Here is a 20,955-nt window from a genome sequence, read left to right on the forward strand (position 1 = left end):
CTATATCCCGAGGTATTTGTATTCGGCCACTTTGGGTATTTTGTGGCCTTGTATTGTAAGCACCTGATCAGTTGTATCGTTAAAAATCATCACCCCTGATTTAGTTGCGCTAAAACTGAATCCTAGAGCGTCTCCTTCGTCTCCACAGCAATTAACCAAAGTTTGTAAATCTTCCTGGCTATCTGCTAACAGTACAATATCGTCCGCATACATTAAACCCGGGAGTCGCTGCTCAACTACATTTCCGCCTAATCTGTACGATAGATTATAACCCAGATTACTTTCTTCTAGCCTTCTTTCCATATTTATCACGTAAAGCATGAACAGCAGCGGTGATAGAGGGCAACCTTGCCTTAATCCTTTGTGCACCCCCACCGTTGTGGTACTTTTTTTCCCTTCCCATGTAATTTCAACTTCATTATCTCGGTAGATTTCCTGTAGAAAATCAATTACCTCATCACCAATACCTAAATCTTTCAATATGCTCCACAGGAGTTCCCTGTTCACGTTATAGTATGCACCGCTTATGTCTAGAAAGGCTATAAACAGAGGTCTATTTTCCGCCTTAGCTATTTCTATGCATTGGGTAAGCACGAACATGCTATCATCTAACCGCCTACCCCTTCTGAACCCATTCTGAAGTTCTCCGAGTATCCTATTCCCTTCTACCCATGACTGCATTTTTAATTTCACCGCCTGCATTGCCAGCCTGTACATAACAGATGTTATCGTAATCGGACGGAAGGATTTTATGTTCATCTTATCTCCTTTCCCTTTATAAATCAAATTCATTTTACTCTGTCTCCAGCTGTGCGGAATTTGCTGATTTGTTATGACTGCCTCCAATGCTTTTATCAGCGCGTCCTTGCTTCTTGGGCCAAGTTCATTAATCAGCTTAATTGGAATTTCATCTATCCCTGCGGATGTGGTTTTAGGAATATTCGCTTCCGCCTTTTCCCAGTTAAGACTAGTCAGTTCTGAGCTGTTCTCTTTTGTGCTGTCCTGTGTTGCCGCCTCACTTGGGGAGATTGCCCCATTGGCGTCGCTAAAAGACGCAGCTATAAATGACGTAATGTAGTCCACAGCATCGTCTCCCTCTAAACATTCTCCCTCAGCATCCAACGGTCGTATGGTAGCGCCACCTGTCAGGCAGAGCATGAAATGCTGTCCGTAAACGGCGTATATTTTCTTCAACTTCAAATTTAGTAAGGCAGAAAGTTGAAAATTTAAGTTTCTTCGATAACAGAAAACGGCATTTACTATCTCTGTTCCAACTATGCACATCAATGGAACATGCAGAAAAGAACTTAAGCAGTGCGGTAGAGAGAAGTAACAACAATGTCCACGTATAAACTTTGCGTGACAAAGTGCTTGTTGTTGTAGTTGGTTATGCGTTTATCAAAATCAGCGCTGGAAGACGCGGACAGAAAGGTGAGACCAACACAAACAATCAGCGCCTTGGGTCTGTATGTTTCTCCTCTTTCTGTCCGTGTTTACAAGCACTGATTTTGATAAAAACCAGCACTGCAGCATTGCAGGCTCCTCGAAAGGGCCTAACCAGAGCTTTATATTCCCTGCGGAACAGATGAGCTCAGGGACGGCGCGAAAACCAAACCAAATTTAAAGGCGACACCATTTACTATTTTTTATTTTTTTTTTGCCTGGACGCCCGAAGCTCGCTTCGGTGAGCCAATAAGGGCGGTGTCGTCGAAAAGCTTTTGCCGAAGAAACCAACTCCAAATGACTTGCTCATATGACATTCATGCCAATACGCGGAAAGAGAGCAGCCGAAGGTGCGGCCGATCGGTTAGGAGGAAGTAATAAGTACCAAGCTCAGCAACTTCCAGACCACTGCAGTGCGGGCATCCTCGGCACAATAAAAGGCGCGAGCAAGCAGGATGTACCCTGTTGCGAGATGCCTGTACTGGAAGACTGGAAGAATGTTCTGAAGAGCGGTCACATCTCTGCTAGGGAATATGCGGCTCGTTAAAGGGCAACTGCATAGCTCTTAGAAATCGACGAGCTTAAAAGGATCGAATGCGTGAAACTTGCAGGTAAAGCATGCGAAGTCCTTTTGGGGTAGCGCTTTAAACAGTGACCTAACTGCCGATTAATATTGCTACAACCTTGAAGCTTCTTCAGACCGCACAATGCCAAGTGGGCGGCGCCTGGTGACGTCATCGAAAGTATCGGCACATTTCCAACGCTCAAACGTCTACTTCAAGAAGAAAAAAAACCAACGCCACCGAAGGCAAAGCTCGCCCAGAGTTGTTTGGCAGCCTGCAACGAGGCACGGCAGGGTGTGGCTGACGGCAGTGGTAATTTGAAATCATACCTTCTGTGACGTCACGCTGAACTTCTCTGCACTCCTCCAGTGTGTCGTGGAGAAGCCCAAAATTAAATCGCCGATTACGGGATTACTTTGAATGCTAGTGCAAAAACGCTTGGCACACTTTACCTACAGCCTATATGAATTTGAATCCTTGAATATCGCGAAATTTTCAAAAAGTGGCCCAGTCGCCCTTCAGGCACGCAGCCGTATATTGGTTAACCACCCTTTTTTCGGATGGCACAGATTGCAAGTGGCACGGCCCCAGTCGCTCGTCATTTGGCCGGCGCTGCTACCCGGGCTTCGATGCCACCTCCACGTGAGGAGCAGACGGAGGTGGAAACCAGGGTGCTGGCCCTTGCCTGGCTTTGGGGCATAGTGCCGGGCATTCTTGCGGGCGTGGTGCTCACCTACACACTCTGGACAATGGGCAAAGTCACCGTCAAGGTACGCAGAGTGAGATATGGTACTTGATGGTTTGATGCGGAAATGACTTTAAAAGATCAGGCTGCGCAATAAAGAGACGCAGCTTAAAAATGGAGTAAAACTCAACTGAAATAGTACCGTTTCAAATATTGAACAGGCCATATGTAATGCAGCTAAAGTGGCCTCAATTGTAACAAAATGTCTTGTGCAGGAGTAAGTTTAACGAAGTGCCAAAATGTTTTATTGAAGCGGTCCCATGAAGGCTACTAAACTCATAGATTCATAGACTTCAAATGGTCTGAAACGCACATTTTCAATGACAGTTGTTACAATAAACAGCCCCGTTTTCTCTTCATCTACCATGAGTAAACATTGAAAGCTGGCAGCTAGACAAAAAGATTGGGCAGGTAGAAAGCGAAGCGCCAGTAATTTTTTATATGAATTCACTTTTTTAAGCCACCCGAGAAACCGAGCCCAGGGCAACCGGACCCCACGACCTCGCCTGAATCGCCTACCGTGCCCACCATAGAAACCGCGGAGACAATGCCAACCATGCCAACTACACTTATTGTGCCGAGGACATCGACCGAACCGACTACGCCGATAACCATGGCGAGCTTGTCTACTACGCCGAGAGCTCAAACTTCAAGACAAACCTCATCCGTTACGCGCCCATCGAGTACTACGACGCGGACACCGACTACAACGCAAACATTGGCGACAACGAGCACTACAACTAAGCGCCCTATGACGACTACGCTCACTACAGCAACTGCGCGCACTACAACTACTCTACCTGTGACAACTATGCGGACTATGACAACCGGGAGCCCTATGGCGACTACGCGCTCTACAACTGCGCGCACTACAACTATGCTACCCGCGACAAGTATTCGGACTATGACAACTACGCCCACTACAACAACTACACCTACGACAACTACACCCACTACATCAACTACAAACACTACAACAACTACAAGCACTACAACAACTACAAGCACTACGACAACTACGACCACCACAACAACCACTCCAACTATGACAACTATGCGCACGAGCACGATGACGGTGTTGCCTTTCGGTTCGAAAGGTTTTCGGCTTGCAATGGAGTGGATCAACTCATCGTTGGATTGGAAACACGCTCCATGCGACGATTTCTACAGCTTCGTGTGCAGCACCTACCACTCCAGCCACGGTGACGTCCTGTCTGACGTGAGTTAATCCCCTGGGCACTGAGCTTAGAGTAACTGTAGCAACGTAGCTGATGGGAGCAAATTTAGAGGTCTTAAAGCGTTCGTCTTTTCCGTCGCGTAATGAGAGCTGAGCGGAGGAAATCTATGTTGTAAAAACATCGCTCGACTCCAACCCCTGACAAAGCATTATTAACTACAGCATAGGCAGGACGGGGCCGACCAGTAAAAGCAAAATTGGAGCATCTCAACGCATAGAATGACGAGAACTTGAATGCTTTTTCGTGGAAGCTTATGCTCCTTTACCATTTTTACCATTTACCATTTACCATTTACCATTTTTACTTTCGGTTTTGGTTTTGTGGGTGTATAACGTCCCAAAGCGACGCAGGCTCTGAGGGACGGCGTAGTGAAGGGCTTCGAAAATGTCGACCACCTGGTTCTTTAACACGCGCTGACATCGGACAGTGCACGGGCCTCTAGATTCACCTCCATCGAAATTCGACCGCTGCGGCCGGTATCGAACTCGCGTCTTTTGGGCCAGCAGCCGAGTGTCATAACCACTGAGCCACCGCGGCGGCTAATTTTTACTTTTTGACTGCCAACAGGTAATAAATAACATGACCATGCTCTGCAGAAAGGTCGCAATACAACGACCACAGACAACTTAAAATAATTCAACAGCAGCGGCACTCCGTAGCTAGGAACCAAAATCTGCTCAGCCTGGACAGAAAACAAGCGTAAAGGTTTATTGCAGTGCTGAAAAGAGGGTAAACCAAGCAGTCATCATGATAGCCCGGCCGGCCGGCGACTCAGATTCCTTTGAAAATATACGTAGAAAGTACAAGTTTATTATATCCCCATTGAGTTAGGCGGGCTTTGTTCCTGGCGGCCGACAGAGTGCGCTAGTTCCTGAGTCTCGAGGATAGATAGGCATATGTGGCTTCGGGGCGTTATATTTCACATACAACCACTGGCATATGGTTTACTGCCGAACCTTTTAGCCGGGCAATTACCAAACCACTGCAGCATTGCATGTGTGGAGCGTGAGAGGATCTCCCATCGCCACCGCCGCAAAAGATCGGTGCGCCACGGTGGCATATTTCAATACATGGCTCAACAATCAACTCTGTGGGGTGGGCGCTTTTCACACAGGCTATATTAGCGAGCCTAAGCAGGACAACAGGGGCTGACATCTGTCATATTTTCGCGAGTGGTTTAAAACAGTCTGGGCCCACCTGAAGGTTGCGTCTCCCTTCTACTTCTATGCTTCCGTTCTGCTTACAGAGAGGCCGATACCTACAGAAAACGACAAAAGCCTGGCTGTTGACAATAGCCGTCCCGCCCAGCGGTCAGAATCCGACAGAGAAAGCGGCCGGCCTGTTCCAGGCCTGCATACGTCTCGGATCCAAAGTAAACGCCTCAGAGGTGCGTCACTGTCCCCGCAAACATCATCCTCAGAGCGTCTTTTTTTGTGATCATGACAACGTTCTGAAACTACATGTCTCTCACTGTCTTGTTGGTTTTCCCATTACCACCGCCTGGTGCCGTCGAGTGCACAGCGCGCGAGGACGACCGGCGATTTGCGACTTTAGAATAGTGCTTCGCTGTCGGGCAGTATAAAACCATATACTTAATCAGCGAAATAAGACTGCGTATATCCTTAGTGCGCAGCACGCAGCTGCCCTCTATCTACGTTTAGGAAAGCGTCGCGTGCACTTATGGCCGCATTCTCAGCTACCAATTGTTCTGATCTCACTAAGCCTTTCTTGAAGCAGCAGTCTGGGCCTGCGCAAGGATAGCAACAGTGCTCTTATTGGTGTTGCACCTTACCTAATTATTTTTTTTCTTCTTTGGTATATTACTGTGGACGTAAGCTACAAAAGGCCACAATTTCAGAAAAAGCAAACATGCCATCAAATCTGGTGGCTTAAGCGGAACAGAGAAGATAGCCAAGAACATAAGTCGTTCTCCATTCGTTGGTCTCCTTGCTATCGAATACTTAACGTTTAGGCCTTGGAATATGCAGAGGGCACTGTCGTCGCGCAGTTAGCATTTTCGCAGGCCAAACATCGTTTCCGGGGACCTTCGGTCGTCGTTGCTCTCGAAAGGTCTAACGATCTCTCACAGTATAGTTGCATGCGCTCTGTACCAAGTTCACATCATTGCTGGTGGCTGCGATGTGTATGCTATGCAGTCGGAGGCCTAAGCACTCACACCTGACGTCGTGCTGTTCTCTCGATGCGATATCATTTCATTTTCTGCCACGTTGGCCGGCGATGTCACTCTCACGTAACTTCCCTGCGGTTATTCCAACAGAATACCTTGCCCAACCGCGAGGAGCCAATTTTGCCTCATACGAACCTGAACCGGTGACACAGTACTAATGCGAAGTATTCCCAATCGAATAAAACTACAGAAGCATATCACAAATACTTTACAGAGAAACGTTTTTGTACTTTTGACGTAACGGCACATTTTTCAGTTTTCTATCATTGGTCTGTAATGCGCTAGTTTTCTAGTCGTAGTTCTCTGCACTTTGTAGTTGAGTGATACTTTTCTGCAGTAAGTCGTTACTACAGTTTTTCGTCTAAAATTTTAAAGAAAATTTGTTATGACGACAGACAATTTGTTCTGTTTCCCGACTAATAGCACGATAACAATGGGTACGTTTCATAATTAAGTCTGTTGATTATGGCCTTCCTCTAATTCTGTATGTAAAGAGCCTTAGGTTTGGGACTGCCACGTTTTTAACGTGCTCTCTAACTTAGTGGTTGTGGGGTCGCATGTGGAAAAGGCAGTGATTCCAGGTGTACTGTTGGAATGAATTGAACAAAAACATCTTCGATGGAGGTCCGTGGTTTTTTGAGATAGTTGAGAATCTATCGGTTATTTCATAAAATTTACATTAGGACAAAATCGGATGCCACCCAGTTAGTAACTGGTTCGCATTGTTCGCATGTTGTCGCGTTAAAACGAAATTGCTGGAAAATGTTGTCGTGTGTCAACAATCAATAACTGGACATTTTCGACAAGGAAGTGCCCTGCGCGTATGAAACTGGACTGCGTGCGCATGCTCCTCATCAGCAAGAAATGTTTCTGTGTTCGTGGGAATACTGTCTCAGATCATGAATGGCAGTTTGCGAATATACCTAAGGAGAAAAGTAAACAACAACTGTATCTTACCGGTGTTCTCCTATGTGGCAGAAACGTGGTAGCTAACGAAAAGGGTTCAGCTTAAGTTAAGGACCACGCAGAGAGCTATGAAAAGAAAAATGATAGGTGTAATGTTAAGATAAAGGAAGCGTGCAGAGTGGGTGAGGAAACAAGCACGGGTTAATGACAACCTAGTCGAAATAAAGAAGAAATGGGCTTTGGCCGGTCATGAATTGCGTAGGCAAGATAACCGCTGATGTTTAAAGGTAACGGAGTGGATTCCAATAGAAGGCAAGCGTTGCAGAGGGCCGCAGTAAGTTAGGTCGGCGGAAGAGATTAAAAGGTTTGCAGGGATACGGTGGCCGCAGCAAGGAAAGGTCAGGGTCAACTGGAGAGCCAAGGGAGAGTCCCCTTCTCTGCAGTGGGTGCAGTGAGGCTGATGGTGGTGATGACGATTGGCAATAACAAGAATTCTACATGTTCCAGCAGTGCCGGATGCTCCCATTGTTATACATTAAGCAGTGTTCACAGAGCGGCACTTCGCTTCGACGGACTGTTCCATGCCACCTAACTGTGCAGGTCCAGTCTCTGAAAACTTTCCTGAACCTCCTGGGCCTGGACATGTCCGCAATGACCCCCGACCCGAATTTCGACATCGCAGATCGGATCACGCGTCTGTCCCTCGAGTACGGCTTCTCCACGTTCGCCAGGTTCACCTTCTTCCGGCGGCCCCATCGTCCCAAGAAGATTTTAGCCGTACGTTACCTTGTGCAAATGTGACCCTAATGGTGAAAAAGTCTCCACTCGTCAAGCAGCACAGGCAATCGGCCCAATATTGGGAACTTATTCGGGAAAAGCCGGTCCTACAAGCCATCCATTTGCAATTGGGTCGATTGGGGCCGATATTGGGCCGATTACTTGTGCTACTTGGGTTTGTGCTAGGATTTCATGGCATATGCTTGATGTCGTGCACGTTCCTGAGCTGGTGGGGTTCATCAGAAGTCGGTCAGTTTGTAATAAAGAACAATACTTTGCAGTTTTGCTGCAATTTCGAAACTTTCGAAACAGCACTGAAGAGGTAATGCGTTTGGTCGGAGGCTATGTAGAAGCAACACGCGAGGTCCTGTGTCATTCTTGATCAGGAGTCTTTGCTTGCAGGCTACAAACGTCATCCTTTTTTTTTTGAGATCTCTGTCTCCAGAGGTGGTGATACGAGAATTCGTGTATAATCGGCCAGTACGTGGAAAAAGAGCGGCAGAGACGTTGTGGAGGTACAGAAGTCATAAAGCGCTGTACAGTAACATGATTTCATATTGGAAAAGAGCCGGTAATATAACTTCGTCTGCGTAAAAAAGAATAAAAACTTTTGCAACCCTTATTGAGAGCGAACAGTGGCGTGGCCAGCCCTACAATAATATATTTTTGTTTAAATTGACCGTCTCCTTGACCTGAATAACCAGAACGCCTCGGCCTATGCATGTTTCTCGAATGGATATTTACGGACCAGGATGCACATCCCAATTTGTATATTAACGTTTTTTAACACAGCAGCGTTAGGATCTCATTCTACAGAAAACCCAGTGTCGTCGGTGTCGTCGTCGTCGGCGTTGTGAGTGGAAAAACAGGTGGCCCACTCGCCACCTATCCACGTGAACTTGTGACGCCATCACGCCCTGCCCACCGTAGCAGGTGGGGATTTAAAAAATGGTTTGTCCGGAGAAGTTGCTCCGGAAGAGCAACCTGGGTCTCTCGAGTCCCACCGGTGGCTGTGTTTACTAGGCCACGTGCATGGGCAGTGGCACATCGCTTATTAAAAGCTGCACCACTGTGCCGGGAGTGGTATATGAGGCCTCCCCGCGACCTGTGAATGTAAAACAGAGAATGACCACTTCTGCATGTGTATGGCCATGCACTCCGAACCTGAGCGACAGAGAAGCCGTATTTGTGCGCGAAGGATCATCGATTATATCGCGTTCTGCTCTTAACGGTAGGGTATGCTTTATGTGAAGATGAAGAAAATTGTTGGCGACAATAAGAGTTGTCTATTTAAGGTGCCAAAAATAAGTGAGTTCGAAGACTGAAACTAATGTGAGGGCGACAGGACCAAAGCTGTTTGGAAGATATTTCATGGCACTTTTGCGTATCGGGTGCCTATGCCTAGTTACACTGTATTCAAGGGAAAGGCGCGAAGGCGATGACATTCAATTTTGACTTGAGATAACTTGACTTCTAGAAAGCGCATGAAAAAAATTCTCCCTGGACAATATTTGTGAAGTGGTGTAGATTAACATACCAGGCATACCGCAACTTTTATTAGAGCCCCTTTCGGAGCCCCTTTACTAGAGAACACTAAAGTATTCTGCGATCCGCCGATGATATTGCCTTGCTAAGTCACTCAGGAAAGAACTGCACAGCATGATCAATGAATTAGGCACTTTGGAGCGGTGGGTCTAAAAATTAATATGCAAAGAACCAAAGCAATGTTCTACAGTCTCGCAATGGAACAGTAGTTCACAATAGGCAGCGTGGCGGTGCAAGTGGTAAGGGAATATTTCTACTTAGGGCAGGTAGGGACCGCTCATCCGGATCATGAGGTCCTCTCAGATCATGAACGGCAGTTTAGTTTCCATCAGGAGAAATGTATGCAACAGCTGTATCTTACCGGTACTCAACTACGGGGCAGAAACACGGATGCTAACTAAAAGGGCTCACCTTAAGGAAATGCAGCGAGCTATGGAAACAAAAATGATAGGTGGAACATGATAGGTTAATGACATCATTCAAAATCATGAGGAAGAAATGTGCTTGGGCAGGGCATGTAATGCAGACAAGATAACAGCTGGTCCTTAAGGTTAATGGAGTAGATTCGAAGACAAGACAAGCGTAGCAGGGGGCGGCGAAAAGTTAGGTGGGCGGATGAGATTAAAGGTTTGCTGGGATATGGTGGCCGCAGTTGGCAAAAGACAGAGCTAATTGGAGAGATATGGGACTGGCCTTTGCCCTGCAGTGGGCTTAGTCAGGCTGATGATGATCACCACTGTGGATAGTACAGCGCGAAATGGCCAAACCACAAAAGAAAGAGAGATCATCATCATCATGGACATTACCTTCCCTCATACACTGTCGCTAAGGTGAAAAAAACAAGTTACGTAGGGCACTTACGGCTCCTTACCTGTTTTAATGCGAAAACATTTATGGCCCGCTCCGCGCCTCTATAGCGCCATCTGGCGTTTCTCTCATCTAGACTGTTACCCTTTCTCCATCACGTGACGGGTTTGTTTGGTCACGCTACATCGTACGATGTGACATAGTTTAACACACCACATGTCGTACCATATGAGGTATTGGTGACGTAATATGCCACTTTTTTCAGAAATGTGCTATGAGGGCAACGTGTACTGTGACGTCACATTTCATAATGACTTTATCTTGCATTATGATGTAATCTTACGCTATTAAACTATGACATCATCAAGTGCCACTATTACTATTTATCATTATATTGAATGTCATACACATCATTGTCTTTAATTATTACTGCCGTTAACTGTCTTATACTTTACTCCAGACGTCATGAGGATCTGGTGACGTTTATTTGGGTTTCGGGACCACCTTTTCTGGTTGCCGACACCGGGTTTCGTTCTTAATAGGTCATATAATGTTCTCTCATTAACAAGCTGAAAGCGCATGACCAGTCTCCAGGTCCGAATCTCGCTACAAGTCCTTTCATTTATCAAGTCGTTCACTGACTCATTTTCGCCATAAGCCGGGAAATGAACACCCAAAGAGTGTGCAACTCAAAGGGGGCACCATCGCTACAAGTCCTTTCATTTATCAAGTCGTTCACTGACTCATTTTCGCCATAAGCCGGGAAATGAACACCCAAAGAATGTGCAACTCAAAGGGGGCACCATCGCAGATGGAGGTCAACAAAATGGACGAAGCTTGGATGAAGAACCGATACCAAGAGTTCAACAACAACGTGACCTTGGCGCAATTCTACGCGGGCTTTGTGCGCATGTACGACCCGGCCCTGGACGCCGCGGCTGTGAGCACGCGGATCGTTAAAGCAGAGAACATTGGTGAGTACACTCACGCCGCGGATTACATGAGGGAAATCATCTTCCCTTAGATGCTTTAAGTGGTGAACTGAAATAACGCTCTGAAGTGGAATCACATCGGACGAATATTCGCACGAAGACAGTCGCTGACAAACCATCTTGCAGATTTGGTTCAGTTTAAGTAAGAGGCAGGTTTTTACAGCCACAACTTTGTGGTCATATTTCGCTGATAATAGGCACCGCCGTCAGTGATGGCGTTTCTGTGAACTGGATACTCTCATTTCAGCGCTACATCAAGAAAATATTGTCTGTCTGGAAATCAGCTTTAAAGGTGCACTAAAGATGAATCTGTACTCGTCTTCGTACCGCGGGGACACGATGTACACTTTCAGAGAATTTTTAGAAACTTCTAATTACTGTCCTGCGCGACCAATTTCCCTAATTTAAATCGGATTAAACGTCCCGGCTCCCGCCTTATTTTGAACTCATCGCTTATGATAGGAGGAGTCAAATAACGCGTAGAGTGCTTATCAGGCAGCCGCGTGGCGGCTTCGATTTCACTTTTACTTTGTTTTTTAGGTTACCCTGAATTAATAGACACCGTCAGCGACTACACAGTTGCAAGTTAGCCCCACGGAAATAAAAATTACGCGTGTACTGTTTGCTTTAACCGATCGCTACGCCTCACTCTATCAACGGCAGAGAGGCAAGACGCCACAGGACTGGCTGAAAGGTTGGCTGACTACTCCTACCGTCTGGGGCGAGTTGGAAAAAAGGGGGGAGCCAGGACCGTTAATCCGGTTTAAATTATGGAAATCAGCCGCATAGCACGCAACCACCCTTTCCTCTTCAGGCACTTTGTGTTCCTTTCTAACATATTGCGCGACAGTGTTCACAGCTCGTTAGGTCGCAAAACCGTCGGCCTAGTCGGCAACGTGTGTCGGAAATAATCGGGGGCTGCGTAAAAAAAAAAACCGTATCATGGTAGTTTGTGGTTCTAGCGACTGACGACTGATTGATGTGTGACAGACGATGACGAGTTAATGAAATCATTGTAATCCATGTATTAATTAAAGAAATGAAAAAATGAAAAATAGAAAAAGTTGTGAAATTGCTCAAGGAAAATGCCGATACTTGATGAGGGCAATTAAGAAAAGTAAGGTGTGTAATTGACCAATTCATTAATTGAAAGAATTGCAAAAAAATGATAAATGCTCTCCGAGGTGTTTCTAACGCGCAGGGCATCGCGCCGAACGGGCAATGGCGTTCCGTTGTCTCCCGCCGCCGCTGTGGCCCAGTGGTTATGGTGCTCGGCTGCTGACCCGAAAGACGCGGGTTCGATCCCGGCCGCGGCGGCTAGAATTTCTTTGGAGGAGAAATTCTAGAGGCCCGTGTACTGTGCGATGTCAGTGCACGTTAAAGAACCCCAGGTGGTCGAAATTTCCGGAGCCCTCCACTACGGCGTCTCTCATAGCCTTAGTCGCTTTGGGACGTTAAACCCCATAAACCTAAACCAACCGTTGACTCCCAGGCAGAGCTGCAACACGCTGAAGCGTTCTACACCTAAATGCGAAGCTTAAGCATCCTCCAATTTTCTTCTTTAATATTTTTTTCGTACTCTATGTATGATGGGGAACTTAGTGTAATTACCGCGCTTCGGAAGAACTTATAATTCATCCGCTTTGCTTCTGCGCTGCAAGCGTCGGCTCCTTTAGCATTTCTGTTGCTCTAAATATTTTGAGAGAAGAACATTATTCATCATGCTTTATTTACGCAATCAGCAGGCCGGCAACAAGACCATCGCTATGTGGTGAAGCTGCAAATCATCACTGGTGGCCGTTAAAATTTTTAACAGAAGCTGCCCATCTCAGATAGACAGAGATAATAACAAAGTCGCGCTATTTATTAGGCTGTTCACTGCGATGCCCGAAATGTGGAGACCCGCGCATGTTTGCTTGTTCAACATAGCCGGCTGCCAGATACCGTGTTCGTGTTTCATTTCCTTTTCAGAGGAAACGACAATGCCTTTCTCGATGACTAGGTATGAATTATTCTCGTGAAATTCTCTCTCTCTCTTTTTCACTTCAGTGCGCCTGTTTTTAGAGAACTTGCGGCGGTCAGACAGGATCAGTGGCCGTTCGATAAGCATCTCGGATCTCGGGTCGTTTACTCCGAATTTCGTTACAAAGGGTAAGCTCTGCGGCTTTGCCACAACAGACTTCTCTCATATGGTTCTCTTCGCTATGCGGGATCTCTGTTTGCGGAAAAGATACCTTAGATTTTCAATGCCCATTATATATTTTTTAATAGCAAACACATCTGTTGGGTAGTACCCTAAATGATGTCTTCAGACTTGTTCACTGTCTCGAATTCGCGGCGTACAGTTTGTACACAATGCACACATTCTACTTGGAACTTGAGATCCAACATTTTTGGACAAAAATTTTTAATATCGGAAAACTGTAAGGTACTCGTATTGAAATACTGAAGGAAATGGTCTTTTCTTGTGACATTTAGCAAAGACTTTATTTATACCGTTTCAATCACTAGCATCGGGACTGGCATAGAAAACCAATAGTGAACGCTTTTGGTTATAGCAAACACGTTAATACGAAAAAAAAAATTCAAGCCTGTCAACGGGAGATCTGCAGACGTATTTATCGTTTTAATGAAATCTTACAATATATGAAAAGATTTCGCTCATAAACTCTTTCTCGTTCAAAAATCCCTTTGTCCAAAATTGTTGGATTTGTAAATAAAAAAATATAATGATGAAATTTTCGCAATAGCCAGTGCTACCGGGGAAAAATTCTGCTGTCGCTCTGAGAAAGCTGCGTGACCAATAAGGAGGACTTTAAGACAGCGTTCAAGAACTCCCCGTCTCAAACTCTGTGACATTGGCTTCCCGAAAGAGGAGACGGCCGATGAATATGCAAACTGACAACTGACGGTCATGCGCACTGATTCGGCGAAGCTGTTACAGCAGGCAGATTTTGCCTTTCGCTTTACTCGTGCTTCTGGTGGTGGGGGGGGGGGGGGTCTGCAAGGTGGTTTGGGTACAGAGTGGAAGTGGGTTGCAGGGAAGCTCTGAAGTGCCTCTAGTCGGAGGAGGCCTTCTAGAGGATAAAGATGGCGGTGGTGACAGACTGAGCTTTGGAAAGGTGAAACATTCACTCCTTTGCTATCGCATGCCGACGCCGGGATTGCACTACTACTGTTATCGCAGTAAAAATGGACCATGATCGCTGGTCCTTCGACTCGGCACGAGGCCTTCGAGTTTGTCTTAAATAAAACTAGGATCAGTTGAACAAAATGCATCGAGTGCCATTGTCTCGAAATCGGGAGACATGGTTTTCAGAAATAATAGCTGAGCTGACAAATCTTTGATATTTGAATTTTGAATGTCGGTACATAAGCTAGCAAAAATTAGAGGTAAAATTTTATTTCTTCGTAATTTCAGCGTGAAAACGTTAATGAAATATACTGGTGCAATGTGTGCTGCGGCACGCTTATGTACAGTACGCTCCGTTCGTTAAGCGGTTATACAGGATGTTTCCTGTAATACTTTACACAATTTTTAGAGATAGGCTTTTGGAGGTAGAAGAGCGTTTTTTTTTCGCCACAGCGTTGTTAGTGGTGTAGCACATCAGAATACAGTTAAGGCGTGCTAACTAGCAGGCTGGTTAGCTGATATTGAATTGTTAACTTTTTAATCCTTAGCGTTAGGCTCCTTAATTCATCAAATACAAATACAAATACCTTTATTTCAACATCAGGGGTGTTAGGGGGTACACCCAAAAAGCCTATGACTGGCTTGACAGAGGGGCGCACCCCCGTACATAAAAACCGGCAGCAACAGAACACGGACAGAACAATAAAAAAGAGTACAGTGCATAGGTAAATATCATTCAATAAAGATTAGTGAACATCCTCTTGAAATAATAGATAGGTGAAGTCGGCAAGATTAACACGCAACGCTCAAAGACACTGAAAAATGGAAAACTAAGGATAACAATCACAAAAGAAAACGGGATAAAGGAGGAAAAAACTTGCAGTAAAATAAAAACCGTACCGTTAGTCCTCAGGGCTCATTGCGCCGATTAAGAAGAATTGGAATTATATGTCGCAGCATTTGACGACCATAATTAGTACGTAAGGATGGCACATACCAGACGTCATTGTTACGCGTTGGGTAGTAATTAGCTTTGGGCCGTAAGTTAGCTGTGATATCAAAGAACACGTCTTGATTTTTCCGTTTTCTTTCATATCGTTTACTTAGCAATAAATTATATAGGTCGTTAATAGGAGTTACTTTTAATGATTCAAAAAGAGGTTGAGTGTGAGCAGTAAACGGGGAATTTGCAATGATACGAATGACCTTTTTCTGTATTTTCTGTAACCTATATGTATTTGACCATGTTGTTGTACCCCACACCAGATGACAATATGAAAGGTTAGATAGAAATAGTGCATTATAAACTAACAGTCTGACACTCAGAGGTAGTAAAGAGCGAACTTTGTATAACATGCCTGTGTATTATGCAAGTTTCTTAACCAGATTGTCGATGTGTACGTCCCATGAAAGATTGCACTGCAGGACACTTTACTGACGGCGCTATTTCAATGCTTTGAGAACCAAGCGTTAGTGCAGGTAAATGTTCTAGTTGTTTGTTCTTAGGTCTAAACAGTACAGCTTTAGTTTTGGTAGCGTTAATTTTCAACAAAGATTCAGTACTCCATTCGACCAGTTTGCGCAAAGTTTCATTAGCGTTTAATGTCAAGTCACTAAGTGTTTTAGCCCTAAAAAATATGCTGACGTAATCTGCATACATTATATATTTAGCGCTGTTGTCAATGTTCACAATGTCGTTAATATAGATGTTAAACAGTGTAGGTTCAAGAATACTGCCTTGCGGCACGCCAGAATGAATGGATCTAAAGTGCGATGAAGAATTGTTAATTACAACCCGTTGCTGGCGGTGCTCTAAATATGTTATTAATAGCTGAAGGAACGTGCCGCGAAATCCATAGTGCTCAAGTTTATGAAATAATATTTGGTGATTTATGGAGTCGAATGCTTTGGAAAAATCCACGAAAACAACGAGAGTTAGTTCTTTTTCTTCAAATGACTTTAATATAATTTCCTTCATGATTAATAACGCTGTTTCCGTTGATTTTCTTTTGACAAAACCAAACTGGGAAGGTGATATGACTTTGTGTTTGTTAATAAAGCTTGTAATGCACACTTCTAGAAGCTTTTCAAAGCATTTCGAAAAAACTGGCAAGATCGATATAGGTCGGTAGTTGGAGAAATTATTAGCGTCTCCTCCTTTAAAAATGATGGTAATCTTGGCAATCTGTAGCTTTTTCGGGAAAGTTCCAGACGAAAATGCCAAGTTTATTATGTGTTCTAATACTGGAGCAAGTATGTGGGATGTATACTTCGCGTGAAGTATTTGGAGGTCGTCTATGTCCTTACTTTTACTATTTTTCAGCGACTGTAAGACCGACAGAATTCGTTACTTGTAACAGGGGTTAAAAACGCGGTTTCGCTTACCTTTTGACTCAAGCTGTTGAGGTATTGGTTTGGTTGCGTGCTGTCTGCAATGGACACGAAGAAATCGTTGAAAGCATCTGCTAGTTGAGAACCGGACAAGTGAGTGCCGTCTGTGACTATTTCATCTACTACAGTCTTCTCTTTTGATTTCAGAAAATTATTGAGTCACCCCCAAACAATATCAGAGTGCTTTATTACATCGTCGTTAAATTGGTTACTCATGTAGTTTCTTTTGGCTTGCCGATTGATACTGTTGGCTTTATTTTTCGAAGGCTTAAACTTCTTCAGATCGTCAATATCTTTTGTTTTTAGAAAGCGCTTAAAAAGTATGTTTTTAATTCGTATCGCCTTTAGGCATTCCTTAGTTATCCACGGCTTACGTGCCTTCGAAGCTGACACTCTGGTTTTGTATGGAAAAGACTCACAATACAGCTGCTTATAGGTGGCAATAAAAATACCGTAAGCTTCATCAACATGGGTTTCCTCGTAGACGCTGCTCCAATTTACTTGCGACAGTTTATCGTAAAATGTTTGTAAGGTAGTCTGGTTTGTCTTGAATACGCATAGCAAACCTGTTTGCAGGTTTGTTATGGGGGACTATGAGGTTTGTAATTAAATAAATTGGCAGGTGATCACTAAGATCAGCTCCCAGTGCACCGGATATTGACAATTCATCACATGCATTAGTAACGAAGGTGTCTAGTAACGCTGATACTTCGGGCGTAATGCGTGTTGTTGATTTATGATATTGAAAAATGCGCTGGTCTCTAGTACAGTGTAGAATTCTTGTTGAAGTGTTGACTTTTCAAGCAAGTTTATGTTCAAGTCCCCGCCTAGTATGAGTGTGTATTTATGATAATTTACCCAGCTGAAGTACTCGTCTATAAAATGGAGAAATTTGTTACTGCTTCCGCCGGGTGGGCAGTATGTGACAGTAAAAAGTCAGGAATGTGAGGTATATGTGACAGTAAAAAGCGTGTAACCCACCACAAGTAATATCCTAATCATTTATAAGAATTTCGAAAACGCTGTTACCCTTGGCGGGGCGGCTCGACAAAATCTGGCTATTTCGACCTACACTGGAGAGGTTGCTCTGATTGCAAGCTTGTTGAGAGCGCGCGTAATTTGGCGCAATGTAGCCAGAATTTATTGGGCCACAGCGCAGAGGTTAACCGCGTTCTCGAAAATGTAAAAACTTAAATGATTATTAATAACGGTGGACTACACACCTCTCAGTAGTTAAAAAGCCTAGCAGTATAGTAGTTAGAAAGTTACCTATTCCGTATTAGTACGCCAGTTACCACCTAGTACGCCAGTTAGCACCTCTTAGCTGTATTCTGATGTACTACAGCGCTGACAATGCTGTGTCAAAAAAGCTCTCTTCTAAACAAAAAAAAACCCATTTTATAATATTGTGTAAAGTCTTTGGTGAAAAACCTCGTACATGGCGCGTGCTGTGACGTTTTAGCCTTGCTTCGGAAAAACGCAGGTGTTACTTGCTGTGTACTAGCGGTTCACGCTTCATCTTTCGACTTCGTGCCACATGCATAAAATGTAACGTTTTCTCCTTTTCCTTTTCCCTCAACTCTGCAATATATACTTCATTTGCTATATCCTCTTCGCTATATATAATGGGCTTTATTCCAATGGCACTGTATTATTCATTGATGAGTGTCAATTTAAACCCAATAGGCCTATTTCTGAGATATACTGCACCATTGGCTCAGTCGCACGCACTATAACTAGCCCAAACCGTAACTGAACTTTTCGGAGTTGACTCTACCTATTTCTAACTAGTAATAACCAAGAATTTATCCAACTTATGCGATGTTTCAAAAACGAGGAGACTTTTTATTACAGTTGTTGTTAACTGGCCCAAATTAGAACAAAACAGAACATTTTTTATTTCACACAAAAAGTGACAAGGGTGGGTGGAGAAAAAGCTGTTTGAACACAGCTTGACAGGGCTCCATCCCCCCCAAAGGCAACAGTATAAGCTTGCCTATTTCCCGTTTCAATATTACATAAAAGGCTACAGATTAAAAAAAAGTTAAATACTGCATACAAGACTACAAGTTTTCAAAGTTTCCAAGTAACAAAGGTACAAGGCAAAGGACAGTAACTGTTTACAGAAAAAAAAAATAAAAAAAATATCGGGCAAGTATACGTGGAAGAGAGTCATACAGACGCAACGCATTTGTCTAAACCGAAAATACTAATAATAACAATGAAGTGAAAACATATCTGCATTGATTATTTCTATTGGCATCGCAAATGTTCGCTATGACAGTGTTAGAATTGTCCGAAAGTTCGGATTAAGCGAGTTCAGACTAACGGCCCTTTAAACAAACCAAATATTGTTAGAATTGTCCGAAAGTTTGGATTAAACGAGTTCAGACTAACGGCCCTTTAAACAAATCAAATAATGTCAGAATTGTTCGAAAGTTCGGATTAAGCGAGTTCATACTAACGGCCCTTTAAACAAACCAAATAATGTTAGAATTGTCCGAAAGATCGGATTAAGCGAGTTCAGACTAACGGCCCTTTAAACAAACCAAATTGTGTTAGAATTGTCCGAAAGTTCGGATTAAGCGAGTTCAGACTAGCGGCCCTTTAAACAAATCAAATAATGTTAGAATTGTCCGAAAGTTCGGATTAAGCGAGTTCAGACTAACGGCTCTTTAAACAAACCAAATAGTGTTAGAATTGTCCGAAAGTTCGGATTAAGCGAGTTCAGACTAACGGCCCTTTAAACAAACCAAATAGTGCTAGAATTGTCCGAAAGTTCGGAGTAAGCGAGTTCAGACTAACGGCCCTTTAAACAAACCAATCTTCTATCCCAGCTCGCTGGACTGAGTTAATCACGCTCTACACGGCCAACAATTTCAAGGCCTCGGACACACTGGTGCTCTGGGACAACGCGCCGTCAGTTGTGGTGCTGCTGCTGACCAAGGGCCAGATCTCGCGGGACAACGCTCGGCTCCTGATGTCTTGGAGCCTTCTCCACCGGCTCCTCCCTCTGGCCCACGGCCAGGCCATGATGACGAAGGCCTCGAACAAATCGCAGGGATTGTATGACTCCATCCCCGACTACTGCCTGGAAATCGTCAGCGGCGTCATGGAACTGGCTGTCTCTAGCCGGTTTCTGCGAATTTGTGCGTATTGCTCTCGTTGTTTTATTGCATACTCATTCAGTGGCTGCATGAGTGTAATCGTCGAATCTCATAATCGCCTAGTGGTAAAAGAAACGCTTAGTTCGTTCATCGTATGAATACCTGGGAATAAGTTGCCCTAGGTAGTCGTTTCTACAAAATCTAATGAATCGTTTGTCGCACTGCTGTAATTTTATGTTTGTGTTTGTTTACATTCAATTATGCTGCATTGTATCTTCTGTGAATATCTTTTTTTCTTCTTTTCCTGCCACTATGTCGTATGATTGTGTTACAACTGTCCCCCCCTTATTGTAATACAAAACAGACGTTGGGGGCAATGTGATCAGAATAAACAAGTAAATAAACAAATATATATATATATATATATATATATATATATATATATATAAAAATAAATGCAAAGAAGTGGATGCTCCCCTCTTGGCTTGGCTAGTAATTGGCCAAGCACCTAGATTAGATGCTATAATTTTTAGGTTTCTTAAGACCAATTGTCGTGAAATGCTTTGTAAACGCCCATGCATGAGTCATTCTAAGCATTTACTTCTAATAAGAACATTAAATAGGGCCAACCGTACATATGAAACAGTGACACCCCAAGAGCTTCAAGCGGATCCTCTCGCTAGTGCCACTCAACCGGCTTCCGGTGAGGATGCTATCCCTTGTCCGCAACATCGTACCGAAAATACCAAAGAGCGCCTCTTCCTCCTCTTCCTACTTCTCCGCGAGAGGCGTCTAACCTTGGTGTACTTCCTCTCGTCGCCAAAATACCGCCGGTCTTGCTTGCTGGCCGCCGACATGCAGCTGCCTCTCATCGTAGTTCCTTCTTCGATACCCACAGAGGGGCGATCACGGACGCTTCTCAAACGGTTCCCTAGGCTATGGTAGTCTGGTGCTCCTTCATCCTCTTCTCAGTACACCTTCAACTCACACTTACGGCCTGTTCTTCCGCCTCCCGGAAGTTCTCTCGCTTGTGGTTCTCACCCTTATTCACGTCACTGAAAATTTTTGTTCCCTCCAACGTGTACCTCATTATAGCATCACTAAATCCCAGGCGGTCATT

This window comes from Amblyomma mixtum, chromosome 8 (assembly GCF_055824585.1).
Source record: "Amblyomma mixtum isolate Tamu chromosome 8, ASM5582458v1, whole genome shotgun sequence".
Classification (NCBI taxonomy): Eukaryota; Metazoa; Arthropoda; class Arachnida; order Ixodida; family Ixodidae; genus Amblyomma; species Amblyomma mixtum.